Here is an 18,889-nt window from a genome sequence, read left to right on the forward strand (position 1 = left end):
CTCGTGTGGTTTAAATCCCAGTTTCTCGTCGCCAATAATATGCCAGTATAAATGCACACGAGGCCCATACTTGAGAGAAGGTCACTCTGTGACAAGTCACCTTTATTACCAAGACCTCAAAAGACTGAAGGTGGCTGGAGCTTCCCCTTTTATACCGGAAAGTCCAGGTTGGGAGTGTCTCCCACAAGTTCGCTCCCTGTGGTCAATGTTCTCAAGGTGTACAACTTAGGTCAGCTTATACATGGGTTACAATGATAGTTGAATACATGACACACTACATCCTGAAGTTGCAGTCAGTTTCAAAGAGGATTCACCGCAGATTCCTGCCCATTAGAGCTGAACAGTATAATTTAATTAGACCCCTCTCACAATAAGTGGAGAACCAAATCGGCCCATTGGCTGGTGTAAGAGTGAATTGAAGAAGGGTTGTCTGATGGTCCCATTTCCACTCATTTACCTTATTCTGATAGGATAGGGTTGCCCACAGGTTATGTACAAAAGCTGTTTGGTGACTATAAAGCATGATTTCACCACCAGTTGGTACTATGCTTTATTAGGGTTTTTGCGATAATATGTGACTAGTGCACCAATACCTAAGGAAATATTTCGATGAGCATAACAGTATTCACATTTGTTATTGGGTCCTGAAATCTTGAAAGTTCTGCTTTGCTGCCCCGGCAATGGGAAATAAAATGATTAGTATGCAGTTTATTTTATGATTAACATTCAGCGCTAGCAGTTTTTATCCACAAACCTGCAAAATAATTGGTATTTTTAATGGTTTATAAGAATTTCTCTCCGCCAATATATTTTATACCAGTCAAGGCAAAGTGATGCGTGTCATTGGATATGAAAATTAAATACCGCATTTGTATTACACATAGACCTTACTCTCCTTTTAATTAATAAATGCTCTGATTGACAAGTACTTTCCAACAGAGCAGGTTCTTTAACTTTAAAAAATCCCATTAGAGAAGCCCTTAGTCTCCAAAACATCCATTTGAGTGTCAGCCAGTGCCTCAGTGGGTAGCACCCTTGCCTCTGAGTCAGAAGGTTGTGGGTTCAAGTCCCACTCCAGTGCCTTGAGCACAAAAATCTAGGCTGACGTTCCAGTGCAGTTCTGAGGGAGCGCTGCACTGTTGGAGGTGCCATCTTTCGGATGAAACATTACACCGAGGCCCTGGCTGCCCTCTCAGGTGGACGTAAAAGATCCCACGGCACTATTTTGAAAAAGAGTAGGGGAGTTATCCCCAGTGTCCTGCCCAATAATTATCTCTCAATCGACATCACTAAAACAGATTATTATCACATTGTTGTTTGTGGGAGTTTGCTGTGCAAAAATTGGCTGCCGCGTTTCCTACATTACAATAGCAACTACACTTCAAAAAGAATTTCATTGGCTGTATAGCACTTTGGGATGTCCGGTGGTTGTGAAAGGCGCTATAGAAATCCAAATCCTTTTTTTATTGTTCACGTTCACTGAAGTGAAGCAGGTGCAGTGGAGTGACATAGAGCCCTTGGACCATATTCATTCTAGGATCAACATTTAAAGTCCCTTTACAGGCAAACCACATGTCATATTTTGTTTCAAAAAGAAAAGTAATGGCCAATACCTGATTGATCTCCAGAAACATTATAATCACTGATCCCTATGCTGTGGAATAGATAGACTGCAAGAGGAGCTGCCTTATCGTATGTCATACTCAAGTGCATGAAAATGGCATTGGGACCCCATTGACATCATAGAACTCCAATTTGAATACTTTAATGAGGATCAGGCCTGTTTCAGGTGGCTGCTGTGGCCGCCTATACCTAGGCCCTGATAGAAATGGTGGTACGTGAACTAGCATTGTTGTACGGGGCATTAAGTTTCTGTGCTTTGAATTTCATAGAACTACTGCCCTGTTCCTGCCCGAAAATGGAGATGGAAATTGTCCACTGTGTGTTAGTGCTATTGTAACCACAGGAGAAGGTTTCCTACAAAGCACGAAACACTGAAAGTTTCCCATATGCAGACTATCATGTATTCAACTATCATTGTAACCCATGTATAAACTGACCTAAGTTGTACACCTTGAGAACATTGACCACAAGGGGTGAACTTGTGGGAGACACTCCTAACCTGGACTTTCAGGTATAAAAGGGGAAGCTCCACCCACCTTCATCACTTGAGGTCTTGATAATAAAGGTAACTGGTCACAGAGTGACCTTCTCTCAAGTATGGGCCTTGTATGCATTTATACTGCATAGTAAGGACATATCACAGTCAGTTTAATGCCTGTACTTGATCCATCTTTTTTAACGACCATTTACCACATTCAACGTATTCCAGCATTCAATTCCGTTTAAATGACTACACCTTATCTTGACATAATTTAGAGGTCGTATCTATCACAAAATACATTCTGGTGAAGGTACAAATGAGTAATGCAGAACAAGAAACACAAAGGGATTCAATCCAAGATGTTTTTCTGCCGGTCTTCTTTCAATGCACTTATCTCAAACCAATTAGAGGCCAGTATCAGCTGGTGGAAATTTGCACTAACATTGAAGTGAGTACATCACAATCCTCGAACTGAGACAATAGTAAAATCATAAATATATCCTGTGTTATAAAGAGCACAGTGATGAGGCAAACTGGAGTGCTGTTCTGTATTATACAATAATGAGGAAAAAATTACAGCAAGAGTCGCTGCAAGTCTTGATCTTTTATAGTCAGAATTCTGAAGATTTGTTGGAATTGTTTTCTGAGAGAGGGTAAATTAATAAAGCTGTTAACTGCTTTGGCAATTACACAGTTTTACTGCAGTCATTTTTGAGTGCGCTACAGTAAACAGCATTACATCCCCAGGCAATGAAATCTCACTCTCGGTCTAAGTCAATGTATATTTAGTATTGGAGAACACATTTTTGAAATTATTTTTGATTGTAAACAAAAGCTGTGACTTGCTGAGGTGGAAAAGTACATTTATAGGCATGTCAGGTGCTTAATGGTATGGTTTTATTACTGAGGCAGTGTGCTTGTAGAAGGAGGCATAATTATTGGCTTAGGGCTCAATTTTGCCGAAGCCTATTTTCTGGTGTATTGCCAGAGTTACGCCCGTTTTTCTAGGCTAGAAATGTGCTGGAAATATTTTGCCAAAAGTTCCCCAATCTATAATTCGAATTTGGCGCCGCGCAGCGCGTCCAGTCACCTCAGGGAGTGGAGCCCGCTGTCTGCGCCGAAAAAAACGATGCCACACCTTCTGCGCATGCACAAAAAAAGTGACGTTTTTGACATCGTTCCAATGGACGCGTATGCTCAGTACAGCTCCGAGTTGGCAATCGGCCATTTTTAAAGAGCCAGTTGTGTGTATGAGAAGGAGTGCTGTGTGAGAGCATTGGAAAAATCGGAGCTGCAGCAGTACAAGATGCAACGCGGTGCAAGGACCAAACATTTCTTGCAGGATGAAGTGGAGGCACTAGTTACTGTGATTGAGAACAGATGGCAGGAGCTGGACGCCAGCAGAGGTCACATAAAAGTTCCACCCAATGAAATGAAGAAACACTGGAACCAAGTTGCAGAAGATTACTGCGCAGTGGTGACCACCACAAGATCTGGAGGCAAAAAGAAGCAGGACCTTGGACCTTGGTCAAGTAGTAAGTAATATTTTCATTTATTCGATGCAATTGCAATTGTAAATGTGACCATCTGTATGAAAGACACCCTCTCTAAAAAGTTATGTTTTCATCTTTGCAGAGGAAAGTGGCACACAACAAACGATAAAGAATCCGAACAAGGGAAGGCCCGGCAAATCTGCAGCCACTGACACCTTTGGAAGAGAGGGTTGGTGCTGCAGGAAAGCAATTACCACTGCACAAGCTGGGCCCACACTTGAGGGAGAGGGTAAGTCCTGCAAATTCCACAGTCTGACTTTGCTAAATGTTAAGTATTGCGCGGGCTAGCTATGCTTTGGTTCCTGGGGATGTCTCCATCAGCTATGCTTTGGTTGATGCAATGTGCTAGAATTCATCATGGTCCGTCAAATCAGCCTGCTGCCTGGCCTGCGCTGTGTGAGCCTACTCATGCCACCCACCCTGCCCCCTCCTCTGCTGCTACTCATTTGTCTGTGTTCTGTTATATTTTGCAGAACTTGAGGCCAACCCTGACGATGTAGAAGAAAATTGAGACGCGGACCAGCCTGAACAGGATAACATCTTCGAATCCAACCCTCCAGAGCAAGATCATGGGGGTGAAGGGGAGGAGGAGGGGGAGGGGATGGAGTTGGATGAAGCCCCCACAGTTTTACTGACTTTGGAGGAGGTGCCGCTCATTGTGGTGATAGCCCCTTCCGTGATTAGTGGTTTAAGTGCTGGTGGGACATTCCATGGTTTCCGAACGCTCGAGGCTGCGGGTCCCAGTGGTGTGGTGCAGTGACGCACACCCAGGGCCCCACCGTCCCAGGCTGTGGGTCCCAGTTGGAGGGTGCAGCAGGGCACACCCAGGACCCCACCTTCCGAGGCTGCGGATCCCAGTGGGGTGCAGCGACGCACACCCAGGGCCCCACCGTCCCAGGCTGCGGGTCCCAGTGGTGGGGAGCGAGCCACACCCATGGGGAGGAGGGGAAGGAGAGCTTGACTGCGCTCTCCTGAGGTGCAGGATCTAACAGATGTGCTTCAGATGATGGCAATGAGTGGGGAGAGCATTGACCTTACCCGATCACTCCTAGACACCATCACTGGGGTGGGTGATGAGGTAGCGGGACTGTCGGGAGAAGTAACAGCAATCTCACGAGAAATGGGAACGATGTCAGTGACCATGAGGGAGGGAATGTTACAGGCAGGTGATGCGCCTTCGGTGAACATCAGGGAGGGAATGTCAGAGATGGTGCAAACACTGTCACTGACCATGAGGGAGGGAATGTCACAGGCAGTTGAGATAGTTTTGCTCAACATGAGGGAGGGAATGTTGCAGCTCGTTGAGACACTGTCAGGGCTCATCAGGGACAGCACATTGGAGTTAGCTTTTGCAATAAGGGAACACGCCCAGACCCCATGCCCATTGATAGAATCAACTGTCACTCCCAAATCAATCCCCACACCAGCCTCTGAAGAGCCCCAAGCCGGTCTCTCCACATTGCCGCCTGCCTTCTCCCCACGCCCCCTCAACAGGTACACACTACCCGAGATCTTAGAAAGAATAAGCTTGGTACCAACTCCAGAAACACTGCAACACCGCCTGATTTTTGTAATTTATGTAAATTTACAAGTTTAAAAATTAGTAAGTGACCTTAGAGTTTGTAAGTGATCTTAAAGTTTTTAAGTGATCGTAGCTGAAAATGTTAAAGTTTGATACAAGAATAATTTTATTAAAGTTAAGTTAAGTACAAAGAACAGTTTGTTAAACTTTTGAATAAAATATATTTTATATTAAATCTGAATCATTTCCATTATTTGCTCCATTATTATCTCAACATTTGAAGTAAACAAGAATCATTTCCATCATTTGTTCCATTAACACAACACAACATTACGGAACAGGTAATCATGGTCCATGTGGAATAGTTGTTGCTGAGCCTTCAGGCAGCAAAGCGTTCTCGGATGAGCTGCTGGCGCAAGGCTCGAGCAATCGTTAAAGGGGCACGATGGCCCGCTTTCCTCCGCCATCGTGCTTCGGGTTCAGGTACTTGCATGGCTTCCTCGTCCTCCTCCTCCTCCTCCTCGTCATCAGCATCTTCCTCATCATTACCATCAGCCACTCTCACCTCAGGTGGGTCTTCTCCTACCAGCCCCTGCTGCCTAATGATGGCTAAGTTATGCAGCATGCAGCACACAACAGTGAATTGATCGACAATCTCAGGGGAGTATAGCAAGTAGCCTCCGGAATGGTCCAGGCATCGGAAATGCTATTTCAAGATGCCAATGGTCCTCTCTATGATGCTGCGCATGCTGACATGTAGCATTCCCGGTCAGCTTCCGTCCGGGTTACACGTAGGGGCGTCATGAGCCAGGTGGCAAGGCCGTACCCTTTGTCTCCCAGTAGCCAGCTCTGCCCTTCTGGCTGCTGCTGAAACATGGCAGATATAGCACTCTCGTGTAGGATGAAAGCATCATGGGTGCTCCCTGGGTATCTCGCATCAACTGACATGATACAATGCATGTCGTCACACACGAGCTGTACATTAATGGAGCGGAAGCCTTTTCTGTTCCTGTACATCTCGGAATCCTCCAAAGGTGCTCGCAAGGTGATGTAGGTACAATCAATGCAGCCCTATATCTTTGGGAGCCTGCAATCCTGGAGAAGCCCACAGCCGTGTCACGCATTGCCTGGGCAGTCATGGGGAACTTTATGTAATCATTCCTCTGGGTATATAGTACAGCAGTCACCTGCCGAATGCAGACATGTGTTGCATTTTGAGAAATGGCACCCACATCCCCAGTTGTAGCTTGAAACGATCTGGAGGCATAGAATGAAAGTGCAGCTGTAATCTTCACTTCAACTGACAAAGCAGTCCTCCTGATGCTTCTAGGTTGCTGATCTGCTTTTACTAACTCACAGATCTCAGTGACAACTTTTTTGCGGAAACGCAGCCTTCTCACACAGTCTGCATCACTCAGGTGTAGGTACGAATGCCTGTCTTGATATACCCAACGTGGGTAAGGCCTCCTGCCCAGCACCCTACCGGCTCTGATGTTCCTCATGCGATGACGTCAAATCAATTGTCTCCTATGTAGCACCATCGTGCAGAAGGCTCGCACAAGGTATGGCATTGTCAGTATTGCCCCCATACTTAAATTTTACCTTTGCAAGAAGCTCAAAATGGCAGGCAGGCAGGCAGGACAGGTTCTTTGTTCTCTCTCACCAAGGTCTGTATGGATGGACCACACCCAAGTCTTGTGACTTTTCCCCCGCCCTCCCCCCAACTCATTGCAGTCTTCAGAAGTCTTCTGATCGTCACCTCGCTCCCCGGGCTCAGTGCAGAGGTCTCCTTGGGCTGAGTGCGCATAAGCCTTACGATCGGCACCTCCCTCTATTCCGCCGCCCCACCCCCCCACCCCCCCCCCCACAAACTCATTGCAGTCTTCAGAAGCCTCCCGATCGACACCTCGCTCCCCGGGCTCAGTGCATAAGGCTTCCGATCAGTCGGCACCTCCTTCTCTCTCCCCGTCCCCCTCCCCAGGCTTGTTTTCCAGCCGAGCCCTGAGCCCCTGTGTCTGGGCACCGGGCCGATTCTGCCGGCCAAAGCTACAACCCTCCAGCCCTGCTTGAAGACGTTCGGTGGTGGCGTGTAAGTAAGAAAAAAAATGAAAACTTCTGAAATCCAAAAAACTTCCATTTACTACGTCGACAAGTTTAAAAAAAAGTTAACTTTATTATTGATTTTTAGAGTGTTCTTGACTCCCTCCAAAATCTTCGATTTAAAAACAATGGCGACTTTCAGTGCCGATTTGTCAATGTGCGCTGCTTTCTGCTAACTCACCAGAAGGTTTTTCAGGAGGCACCAGATACGCCGACCTAGGAAGAAACATTTTTGGCCAAACTGCGAAAAATTACGAAACATGAGGCCCCCTATTACGTCACAAAAAAATTCATCTAGAAAAAGCATAACTAACTCAGTTATGCCGGCGCAGATCGCAGAGGGAAACTTTGAAAAAAATAAATACGCCAGAAAAAACGGTGCGCCCCAAAAAAACGGCGCAAATGACCTGGGAAAATTGAGCCCTTAGTGTTGACATAAATGTGAAATTATAAGGTTCAAATGTGTCTAGAATTGATTCTGCTAAATAGTATGTGTTTCAAGTACTTTTGAATATATGTCACATGTTTTAACACTGCATGTTTTTGGGTTTCTGATCTTTGGTTTAGGACATGAAACAGAATATTGTATATTTATAGCTTCATTAGTTCACTCCATATCCACATGAATAGGACTGGCTAATTAAGCATCTTCTTAACTGTATCATTTGGGATGTGTGGAAGAAAAGAGCCAACTAAAAAAGGAAAGATCTAACTCTAAACCTAATGCATTTTGTTGATTCTAAATCTTGCAATAATTTAAATTCCAGTGCCAATCCGAATTGTGCGCAAAATCAAAAACATGGTAATATGGAGTACAATTTTTCCTTAATACTCTTAAGAATACAGGAAAGAAAGAAAGACTTGCATTTATATAGCGCCTTTTCACGACCACCAGACGTCCCAAAGTGCTTTGCAGCCAATGAAGTAACTTTGACGTATAGTCACTGTTGTAATGTAGGAAACTAAATATGTGCAGAAGCTCTGTTGTGTGCATGTTTGTAGCATCCCAGTTTCGATCAGTGCGGCAGGGCAAAGTGTAGAAACCCTTCCAGCCATGCACACTACAGAAACTTTGTGAGCCTCCACGACCGACATGGAACCTTGCTAGGTGGCAATAAAGGTCACAGTGTCAGCCTTGTAGTGTTCACGCCCTGTCTCCAACCTGCACTCACCGAGTGAGGTGGAGGAGTCTGAACAGGCACCACAGGAAGTGTCGAGGTTAAATTTGCCCTTTTTTTGCGGTAGGGCGTAACTGAAACTTTTTTTGCAGGAATGTCAGCCTTGCAAAAGGTCTGTTCTTCTCTTCATCGTGGTTTCTTTCATTTACACTGTTTCAACACCATTGTATTTGGATTTTCAAAAAGCATTCGATTAGGTGTCACATGAGAGGTTATTACACAAAATGAGGGCTCATGGGATTGGCGATAATATATTAGTATGGACTGAGGGTGGGTTCATGGACAGAAAATATAGAGTAGGAATAAACTGGTCGTTTTCAGGTTGACAGACTGTGACTAGCGGGGTACTGCAAAGACCAGTGCTTGGGCCTCAGCTATTTACAACCTACATGAATGACTTAGATGAAGGGACCGAGTGTAATGCATCCAAATTTGCTGCCAAGTTAGGCAGGAAATTAAGCTGTGAGTAGGATGCAAAGAGGCTGCAGAGGCATATAGACAGGTTAAGTGTGTGGGCAAGAATATGGCAGATGGAATATAGTGTGAAGTTGTCCACTTTGGTAGGAAAAATAGAACATGTTTTAAATGGTAAGAGACTGGGAAATGTTGGTATTCAGATGGAGCTGGGTGTCCTTGTACACAAATCCAGAAAGTTAATGTTGAGTATGGAGAAAGAGTCAAACTGAACACTGTGAGCTCAAAGTAACGTGTGACCTTAGTCTTTTATTGCAGGTCTCCAGAGTGCCTCTCCAACCTGTGAAGCCTTCTTCAATACCTGTGCTCCCAAGGGATTATGGGATCCCTTGGGACTCCGGGGAATGAGTCCTCTGGTGGCTGTACAGAGTAAATACAAGTCCACATATATAACAGTTAACATGCAGCTATAGAAAGCAATTAGGAAAGCAAATTGTTACCCTTTATTACAAAGGGATTGGAGTATCAGAGGAAAGAAGTCTTACTACAATTATATAGGGTCTTGGTGAGACCACACCTGGAGTATTGTGCAGAGGTCCCGCTAAGGTGCGTGTGCTGCCCCGCAGTGGTCTGAGAGGTCCCCCACTTGCTGCTCACCAACTTTTAAATTGTATTTTAAAATTTGAACAGGCCGTGCATTGTGGGAGGCAGGCTGTGCAGGAGGCAGTGCAGCTTACAGGGTACATTGTTACTGTGTGCAGTTCTGGTCTCCTTACCTAAGGAAGGATATACTTGCCTTAGAGGGAGTGCAACGAAGATTCACCAGACTGATTTCTGGGATGGCAGGCTTGTCCTCTGAGGAGAGATTGAGTAGACTAGGCCTTTGTTCCCTAGAGTTTAAAAGAATGAGAGATGATCGCATTGAAACATATAAAATTCTTACAAGGCTTGACAGGGTAGATGCAGGGAGGATGTTTCCTTTGGCTGGGGAGTCTCAGAATAAGGAGGCGGCCGTTTAGGACTGAGGTGAGGAAAAATATTTCAACTCAAGGGGTTGTGAATCTTTGGAATTCTCTACCTCAGAGAACTGTCGATGTTCAGTCATTGAGTATATTCAAGACAGAGATCGATAGATTTTTGGATACTAAGGGAATCAAGAGATATTGTTAGAAATAGCGAAGTTAAGATTATCCCTGGTCACTTTAATAATCAGGATTGACTGTAAACTAATTTGGTGGGTATATTGGGCTCAATTTTCCCCAGTCATTTGCACCGTTTTTTTGGAGTGCGCCGCTTTTTTTGCATAAGTTTTTAAATTAAAGTTTCCCCAAGGAATCTGCGCCAGGGTAACTGAGTTAGTTCCGACTTTTTTAGATTCGTTTTTTTTTACGTCATAGGGGTTACCTCATATCTGCGCCAGTTTTTATCAGTTTTCAAAGTTTGCCCCCAAATTTTTTATCCTAGGTCGTCGTATCTGGCCACTCCCGAAAAACCTTCTGGATGGTGAAGAGAAAGCAGCGCATATTGAAAAATCGGCACAGAGAGACGCCATTGTTTTTCATCGAAGTTTGGGAGGGAGATAAGAACACTTAAAATATGCAAAATAAAGATTACATTTTTTTACCTCACAACGGAGTAGATGGAAGTTTGATGGAATTCTGAACTTTTCATTTTTTTTTTTAGCTCACACGCCACACCGAATGTCTTCAAACAGGGCTGGAGGGTCGGAGCGTCGGCCTGCAGAATCAGCCCCGCGCCTGGACACGGGCTCGGGGCTCGGCTGCAAACCAAGCCCGCGGTGGGGGGGAGGTGGTGATGGTAAGACTGCACTAGGCATCCAATGTGCCCGAGGGGTTTGGGGGAGTGTGGGGAGGAGGGGGGTGGGTGGGGAAGGCGGTGGAAAGTGCTGTTGAACGCGATCGGAAGAAGTCACAAGACTGCAATGAGGGGGTTGATGGGAGGGGGGGGAGGTGGGGGGGAGGTTCCCGATCACTGCGCTTGCTCAGACCTGGGTGTGGTCCATACAAATCTTGGTGAGAGAGAACAAAGAACCTGTCCTGCCTGCCTGCTGTTTTGAGCTTCTTGCAAAGGTAAAATTTAAGCATGGGGGCAATACTGACAATGCCACACCTTGTGCAAGCCTTCTGCATCATGGTGCTGTGGAGGAGACAATTAATTCGACGTCATCGCATGAGGAACATCAGAACCCATAGGGTGATGGACAGGAGGCCTTACCCATCTCGGGTATACTGAGACAGGTGTTCGTACCTGCACTTGAGTGGTGCAGACTGTGTCCGAAGGCTGCGTTTCCGCAAAGAAGTTGTAACTGAGATCTGTGAGTTGGTGAAAGCAGACCTGCAACCTAGAAGCGTCAGGAGGACTGCTTTGTCAGTTGAAGTGAAGGTTACAGCTGCACTTTCATTCTATACATCCGGTTCCTTCCAAGCTACAACTGGGGATGTATGCGCCATTTCTCAACACGCAACACATGTCTGCATTCGGTAGGTGACTGCTGCACTATATGCCCGGAGGAATGACGACATAAAGTTCCCCATGACTGCCCAGGCAATGTGTGACAGGGCTGAGGGCTTCTCCAGGATTGCTGGCTTCCCAAAGGTACAGGGCTGCATTGATTGTACCTACATCGCCTTGCGTGCACCTTTGGAGGATTCCGAGATGTACAGGAACAGAAAAGGCTTCCACTCCATTAATGTACAGCTCGTGTGTGACGACATGAATCGCATCATGTCAGTCGATGCAAGATACCCAGGGAGCACTCATGAGGCATTCATCCTACATGTGAGCGTTATATCTTCCATGTTTCAGCAGCAGCCAGAAGGGCAGAGCTGGCTACTGAGAGACAAAGGGTACGGCCTCGCCACCTGGCTCATGACGCCCCTACGCGTAACCCGGACGGAAGCTGACCAGGTATACAACATGTCGCACATTGCGATGCGCAGCATCATAGAGAGGACCATTGGCATCTTGAAATAGCATTTCTGATGCCTGGACCATCCTGGAGGCTACTTGCAATGCTCCCCTGAGATTGTCGGTCAGTTCACTGTTGTGTGCTGCATGTTGTCGACCTGCCATGGGTCCTGGTGCTATTTCCGTGTTGTACACTGAACTTCGCCTCACTCCCTACAAACCCTGTATGATATAGGGTTTCCAAAAGGCATTCGATAAGGTGCCACACAAAAGGTTACTGCAGAAGATAAAGCTACGCGGAGTCAGAGGAAATGTATTAGCATGGATCGAGAGCTGGCTGGCTAACAGAAAGCAGAGAATCGGGATAAATGGGTCCTTTTCGGGTTGGAAATCGGTGGTTAGTGGTGTGCCACAGGGATCGGTGCTGGGACCACAACTGTTTACAATATACATAGATGACCTGGAAGAGGGGACAGAGTGTAGTGTAACAAAATTTTCAGATGACACAAAGATTAGTGGGAAAGCGGGGTTGTATAGAGGACACAGAGAGGCAGCAAAGAGATTTAGATAGGTTAAGCGAATGGGCTAAGGTTTGGCAGATGGAATACAATGTCGGAAAATGTGAGGTCATCCACCTTGGAAAAAAAAAACAGTAAAAGAGAATATTATTTGAATGGGGAGAAATTACAACATGCTGCGGTGCAGAGGGACTTGGGGGTCCTTTTGCATGAATCCCAAAAAGTTAGTTTGCAGGTGCAGCAGGTAATCAGGAAGGCGAATGGAATGTTGGCCTTCATTGCGAGAGGGATGGAGTACAAAAGCAGGGAGGTCCTGCTACAACTGTGCAGGGTATTGGTGAGGCCGCACCTGGAGTACTGTGTGCAGTTTTGGTCACCTTACTTAAGGAAGGATATATTAGCTTTGGACGGGGTACAGAGATGATTCAATAGGCTGATACCGGAGATGAGGGGGTTACCTTATGATAGATTGAGTAGACTGGTTCTTTACTCGTTGGAGTTCAGAAGGATGAGGGGTGATCTTATAGAAACATTTAAAATAATGAAAGGGATAGACAAGATAGAGGCAGAGAGGTTGTTTCCACTGGTCGGGGAGACTAGAACTAGGGGGCACAGCCTCAAAATACAGGGGAGCCAATTTAAAACCGAGTTGAGAAGGAATTTCTTCTCCCAGAGGGTTGTGAATCTGTGGAATTCTCTGCCCAAGGAAGCAGTTGAGGCTAGCTCATTGAATGTATTCAAATCACAGATAGATAGATTTTTAACCAATAAGGGAATTAAAGGTTATGGGGAGCGGGCGGGTAAGTGGAGTTGAGTCCACGGCCAGATCAGCCATGATCTTGTTGAATGGCAGAGCAGGCTCGAGGGGCTAGATGGCCTACTCCTGTTCCTAATTCTTATGTTCTTATGTAAACTCTCCTGGTGACAGTCAGTCCTCCCTCAGCCACGGAAGCCCAAGTGTGACCCATTTAACCATCTCCGTACACTGCCTGCCGTGTGCCCACACCGTAAGATCCTTCCCACCAGTCCCATCTCTTCATCCCTCCTTGCACAATGTCCCCAAGACTCCCTCTCCCGAACATCACGTTCCAACGTAGCCCTTACTGACGCGGGGGGGAGAGGGAGCTGGTGAGCCTGTTGTGCTGCATGTCATTCTGGGCGGGTTTCTGTCACGGTGCGGAGACCCTGGTGTATCTCCGGAGAGCCCGCCCAAAGTGACGCGGACCACGCGGTTTTGTCAGCTCCTCCTCTTCCCTACGGTATGAATGCTGCCAGAACTGCTTCACTGACACTCCGACACAGGCTTGGAGCAAACTCTGGTCCTCCAGCATTACAATGGTCTTCAGAAATGTCTCCAAACATTGGTCCTCCAGCATTGCAATAATCTTCCTGGAACATCATGGACCGCCCCGACCTGTGTGAGAACACCACCGCAGATCGGGGCTATAAATAGAGCTGGAGCGCCGGGCCCTGGAACATCGTGGGCGAACGTGCAACGAATGGGGGTATGGGGCCCAGAAGAGCCGAGGGCCCAAGGACAGCATAGGCCAGCCCACACTGCGACATGTGTGCGCACTAGTTCCGTGCAGCAGAGCAGGTCTCCAGTCGTCCTGATTAACTCTTGCCACTGGATAAAGACCTAGCTCTGTCAAGCCCGTGTGGTGGCTGATGTGCAACGGGCACTACACGTTAAAAAAATCCACGCACAGGCATCTTCCACCCCTTCAATTGGAGTTCAGGACTGGAATATCGGGTCTTTCATTGAAACATCTGTGAACTCTTGTGGAAGCAAGTCATCCTCGTTCGAGGGACCGCCTATGATAATGCTGCATGCTGCATAACTTAGCCATCATGAGGAGGCAGCAGCTGGTAGTAGAAGAGCCACCTGAGGTGAGAGTAGCTGATGATAATGATGAGGAAGATGCAAATGATGAGCAGGAGGACGAGGACGAGGTTGCCATGCAACTACCTGAACCCAGAGCTCGACGGCGGAGTACGGCGGGCCATCGGATCCCTTTAATGATTGCTCGAGCCTTGAACACTTTGCTGATTGAAGGCTCAGCAACAACTATTCCACATGAACCATGTTGACTGTTTGGACCTGTCCGTAATGTTGTGTTGTGTTAATGGAACAAATGATGGAAATGATTCTTGTTTACTTCAAAAGTTGTGTTAATAATCAAACAAATAAAGGAAATGGTTCTTCGTGAGTTCCAAAAGTTGTGTTAATAATGAAACAAAAAACGTAAATGATTCAGTTATAATGTGAAATATATTTTATTCAAAAGCTTAACAAATACTTGTGCTTAACTTAACTTTAATAAAAATATTCTTGTATCAAACTTTAACATTTTCAGTTAAGATCACTTACTAACTTTAAGGTCACTTATTAACATTAAATTTGTAAATTTACATAACTTACAAAAAACTTTGAAGTTGAGAACAACAGTTACAACAGTAACAACAATAATAATAACAGCAACAGCAGCAAAGAAAGGCAGCACCAATCTCTCCTCCACCTTATTCTAAGACCGCCCGCACACGCTTGGTCTTGGTGTCTCCACCACCCCTGCCCGCAGGCGATAGTGCAGTGTTTCTGGGGTTGGTACCAAGCTTATTCTTTCTAATGCGCACCTACTGAGAGGTGTGGTGGGGACGGTGGGGCGGGGGGCAATGTGGAAGGCCTGGCTTGGGTCTCTTCAGAGGCTGGCCTGGGGATTGGAGTGGGAGTGGCAATTGATTCTGTGTGGGGTCTGGGCGTGTTCCTTATTGCAGCATCTAACTCCAGCATTCCCTCCTTCATGCACCCTGACACTGTGGGGTCGTGTGTGTGCCTCGCTGCACCCCACTGGGACCCGCAGCTTCGGATGGTGGGAAACCATGGAATGCCCCACCAACACTCAAACCACGAGTCAGGCAAAGGGGCTGACACCTCAATGGCGGCACCAGCAACTCCTCCAAAGTGAGTACAATAGCAGGGGCTTCATCCATCTCCATCCCCTCCCCACCCCCATGCTCTTGGTCTGGAAGGTGGGATTGGAAGATGTTCTCCACTTCAGGCTCATCCCCATCTGAATCTTCTACTGCATTGTCAGGGTTGGCCTCAAGTTCTGCAAAATATAACAGACCAGACAAATGGTTAGCAGCAGAGGAGGGGGCAGGGTGGGTGGCATGAGTAGGCACACACAGCGCAGGCAGTAGACTGATTTGAAGGACCACGATGAATGATAGCACATTGCATCAATCGAAGCATAGCTGACGGAGACATCTCCATGAACCGAAGCATGGCTAGCCCACACAGTCCTTAACATTTAGCAAAGCCAGACTGTAGAATTTGCGGGACTTGCCCTCTCCCTCGAGTGTGGGCCCAGCTTGTGCAATGGTGGTTGCTTTTCTCCAGGCAGGGCCCATCAAAGCAGCGACCTATTCTTCCAAAATGTCAGTGGGTGCAGATTTGCAGTGCCTCCTCCTGTTTGAGTTCTTTCCCTTTTGTTATGTGCCACTTTCCTCTGCAAAGATGAAAATACAACTTTTTAGAGAGGGTGTCTTTCTGCTGGGTGAGACAGATACAGCTGGTTACATTTACATTACAATTGCAATTGCAATTGCATTGAATAAATGAAAATATTACTTTCACTAACTACTCGACCAAGGTCCTGCCACTTCTTTTTGCACTGGCCTCCAAATCTCGGGGTGGTCACCATTGCTCAGTAATCTTCTGCAAGTTGGTTTCAACGTTTCTTCATTTCTTTGGGTGGAACTTTTATGTGATCTCTGCTGGTGTCCAGCTCCTGCCATCTGGCCTCAATCACAGTAACTAGTGCCTCCACTTCATCCTGTAAGAAATTTTTGGTCCTTTCACCGCGTTGCATCTTGTATTGCAGCTCCGATTTTTCCAACGTTCTGACACACACAACTGGCTCTTTAAAAATGGCCGATTGCAGACCGGGAGCCGTACTGCGTATGCGCACCTATGGGAATAACGTCAAAAACGTCCTTTTTTTCGTGCATGCACAGAAGGTGCAGCCTCATTTTTTTGGCGCAGACAGCAAGTTCCATCCCCCGAGGCAACTGGACAGGCTGTGCGGCGCCAAGTTTGAAAAATATAGCAGGGAAACATGGCACAAATATTTTTGGAGTATTTCTGGTCTAGAAAAACGGGCGTAACTCCTGCAATATGGCAAAAAAAAGGGCTTTGTGCAAAATTGGGCTCAATGTGTTTATAAGAGTTAGTTATACAGCAAACATACATAAGAACATAAGAATTAGGAACAGGAGTAGGCCATCTAGCCCCTCGAGCCTGCTCCACCATTCAACAAGATCATGGCTGATCTGGCCGTGGACTCAGCTCCACTTACCCGCCCACTCCCCGTAACCCTTAATTCCCTTATTGGTTAAAAATCTATCTATCTGTGACTTGAATACATTCAATGAGCTAGCCTCAACTGCTTCCTTGGGCAGAGAATTCCACAGATTCACAACCCTCTGGGAGAAGAAATTCCTTCTCAACTCAGTTTTAAATTGGCTCCCCTGTATTTTGAGGCTGTGCCCCCTAGTTCTAGTCTCCTCTACCAGTGGAAACAACCTCTCTGCCTCTATCTTGTCTATCCTTTTTATTATTTTAAATGTTTCTATAAGATCACCCCTCATCCTTCTGAACTCCAACGAGTAAAGACCCAGTCTACTCAATCTATCATCATAAGGTAACCCCCTCATCTCCGGAATCAGCCTAGTGAATCGTCTCTGTACCCCCTCCAAAGCCAGTATATCCTTCCTTAAGTAAGGTGACCAAAACTGCACGCAGTACTCCAGGTGCAGCCTCACCAATACCCTGTACAGTTGCAGCAAGACCTCTCTGCTTTTGTACTCCATCCCTCTCGCAATGAAGGCCAACATTCCATTCGCCTTCCTGATTACCTGCTGCACCTGCAAACTAACTTTTTGGGATTCATGCAAAAGGACCCCCAGGTCCCTCTGCACCTCAGCATGTTGTAATTTCTCCCCATTCAAATAATATTCTCTTTTACTGTTTTTTTTTCCCAAGGTGGATGACGTCACACTTTCCGACATTGTATTCCATCTGCCAAACCTTAGCCCATCCGCTTAACCTATCTAAATCTCTTTGCAGCCTCTCTGTGTCCTCTACACAATCCGCTTTCCCACTAATCTTTGTGTCATCTGCAAATATTGTTACACTACACTCTGTCCCCTCTTCCAGGTCATCTATGTATATTGTAAACAGTTGTGGTCCCAGCACCGATCCCTGTGGCACACCACTAACCACCGATTTCCAACCCGAAAAGAACCCATTTATCCCGACTCTCTGCTTTCTGTTAGCCAGCCAGTTCTCGATCCATGCTAATACATTTCCTCTGACTCCGCGTACCTCTAGCTTCTGCAGTAACCTTTTGTGTGGCACCTTATCGAATGCCTTTTGGAAATCTAAATACACCACATCCATCGGTACATGACTGTGACAAGTAGCTGATACCGATCTGATCGGACAGATGGCTGGCACACATGAGCAGTTCCCTGAGCGGCTTCTTGTTTTCATTTAGAGCCTCCTTCGGTAAGCATCGGATCACTCGAAGAGTGTTTGACCAGCCCAACCTCTGTAACGCTCTCGCCTCCACCGTCTGCGCTGAAAAGCTCTCTAGGTGTCCCTTTTATTCTTTTTTTAGGTGTGGGCCTGGAAAGGAATATTAACAAGATTGTTTGACTTATAGAGGTTCCCCTAAAAACTCAATACCCAATGGGGCTTTGAGTTTTTTGTCTTGATTCTTGTGTCAAAGCCCTCCCCAAAGATGTCTCATGATCTTGTCAACATTCAGGAAAGATAGAATAAAAGGAAAAGGAGGTGGGGTAGCATTGCTGGTTAAGGAGGAAATTAAGGCAATAGTTCAGAAGGACATTAGCTCGGATGATGTGGAATCTATATGGGTAGAGCTGCAGAATACCAAAGGGCAAAAAACGTTAGTGGGAGTTGTGTACAGACCTCCAAACAGTAGTAGTGATGTTGGGGAGGGCATCAAACATGAAATTAGGGGTGCGTGCAATAAAGGTGTAGCAGTTATAATGGGTGACTTTAATATGCACATAGATTGGGTTAACCAAACTGGAAGCAATACGGTGGAGGAGGATTTCCTGGAGTGCATAAGGGATGGTTTTTTAGACCAATATGTCGAGGAACCAACTAGGGGGGAGGCCATCTTAGACTGTTGTGTAATGAGAGAGGATTAATTAGCAATCTCGTTGTGCGAGGCCCCTTGGGGAAGAGTGACCATAATATGGTGGAATTCTGCATTCGGATGGAGAATGAAACAGTTAATTCAGAGACCATGATCCAGAACTTAAAGAAGGGTAACTTTGAAGGTATGAGGTGTGAATTGGCTAGGATAGATTGGCGAATGATACTGAAGGGGTTGACTGTGGATGGGCAATGGCAGACATTTAGAGACCGCATGGATGAACTACAACAATTGTACATTCCTGTCTGGCGTAAAAATAAAAAAGGGAAGGTGGCTCAACCGTGGCTATCAAGGGAAATCAGGGATAGTATTAAAGCCAAGGAA

The 18,889-nt window shown here is 46.2% G+C and overlaps 1 protein-coding gene and 1 long non-coding RNA gene across 4 annotated transcripts in view; one reads left to right on the forward strand and one right to left on the reverse strand.

The window, feature by feature from the left end:
• LOC139277581 (disks large-associated protein 4-like) overlaps positions 1–18,889 on the forward strand; it is a 487,044-nt gene that overhangs the window by 126,015 nt on the left and 342,140 nt on the right. The window lies entirely within an intron of this gene.
• LOC139277582 (uncharacterized) overlaps positions 1–18,889 on the reverse strand; it is a 39,291-nt gene that overhangs the window by 14,515 nt on the left and 5,887 nt on the right. The window contains exon 2 of the long non-coding RNA XR_011596112.1: positions 9,668–9,761. This is a non-coding gene — a long non-coding RNA (uncharacterized lncRNA). The remainder of the gene's footprint in view (positions 1–9,667; positions 9,762–18,889) is intronic.

The sequence above is a fragment of the Pristiophorus japonicus genome, chromosome 12 (genome assembly GCF_044704955.1).
Source record: "Pristiophorus japonicus isolate sPriJap1 chromosome 12, sPriJap1.hap1, whole genome shotgun sequence".
Lineage (NCBI taxonomy): Eukaryota > Metazoa > Chordata > Chondrichthyes > Pristiophoridae > Pristiophorus > Pristiophorus japonicus.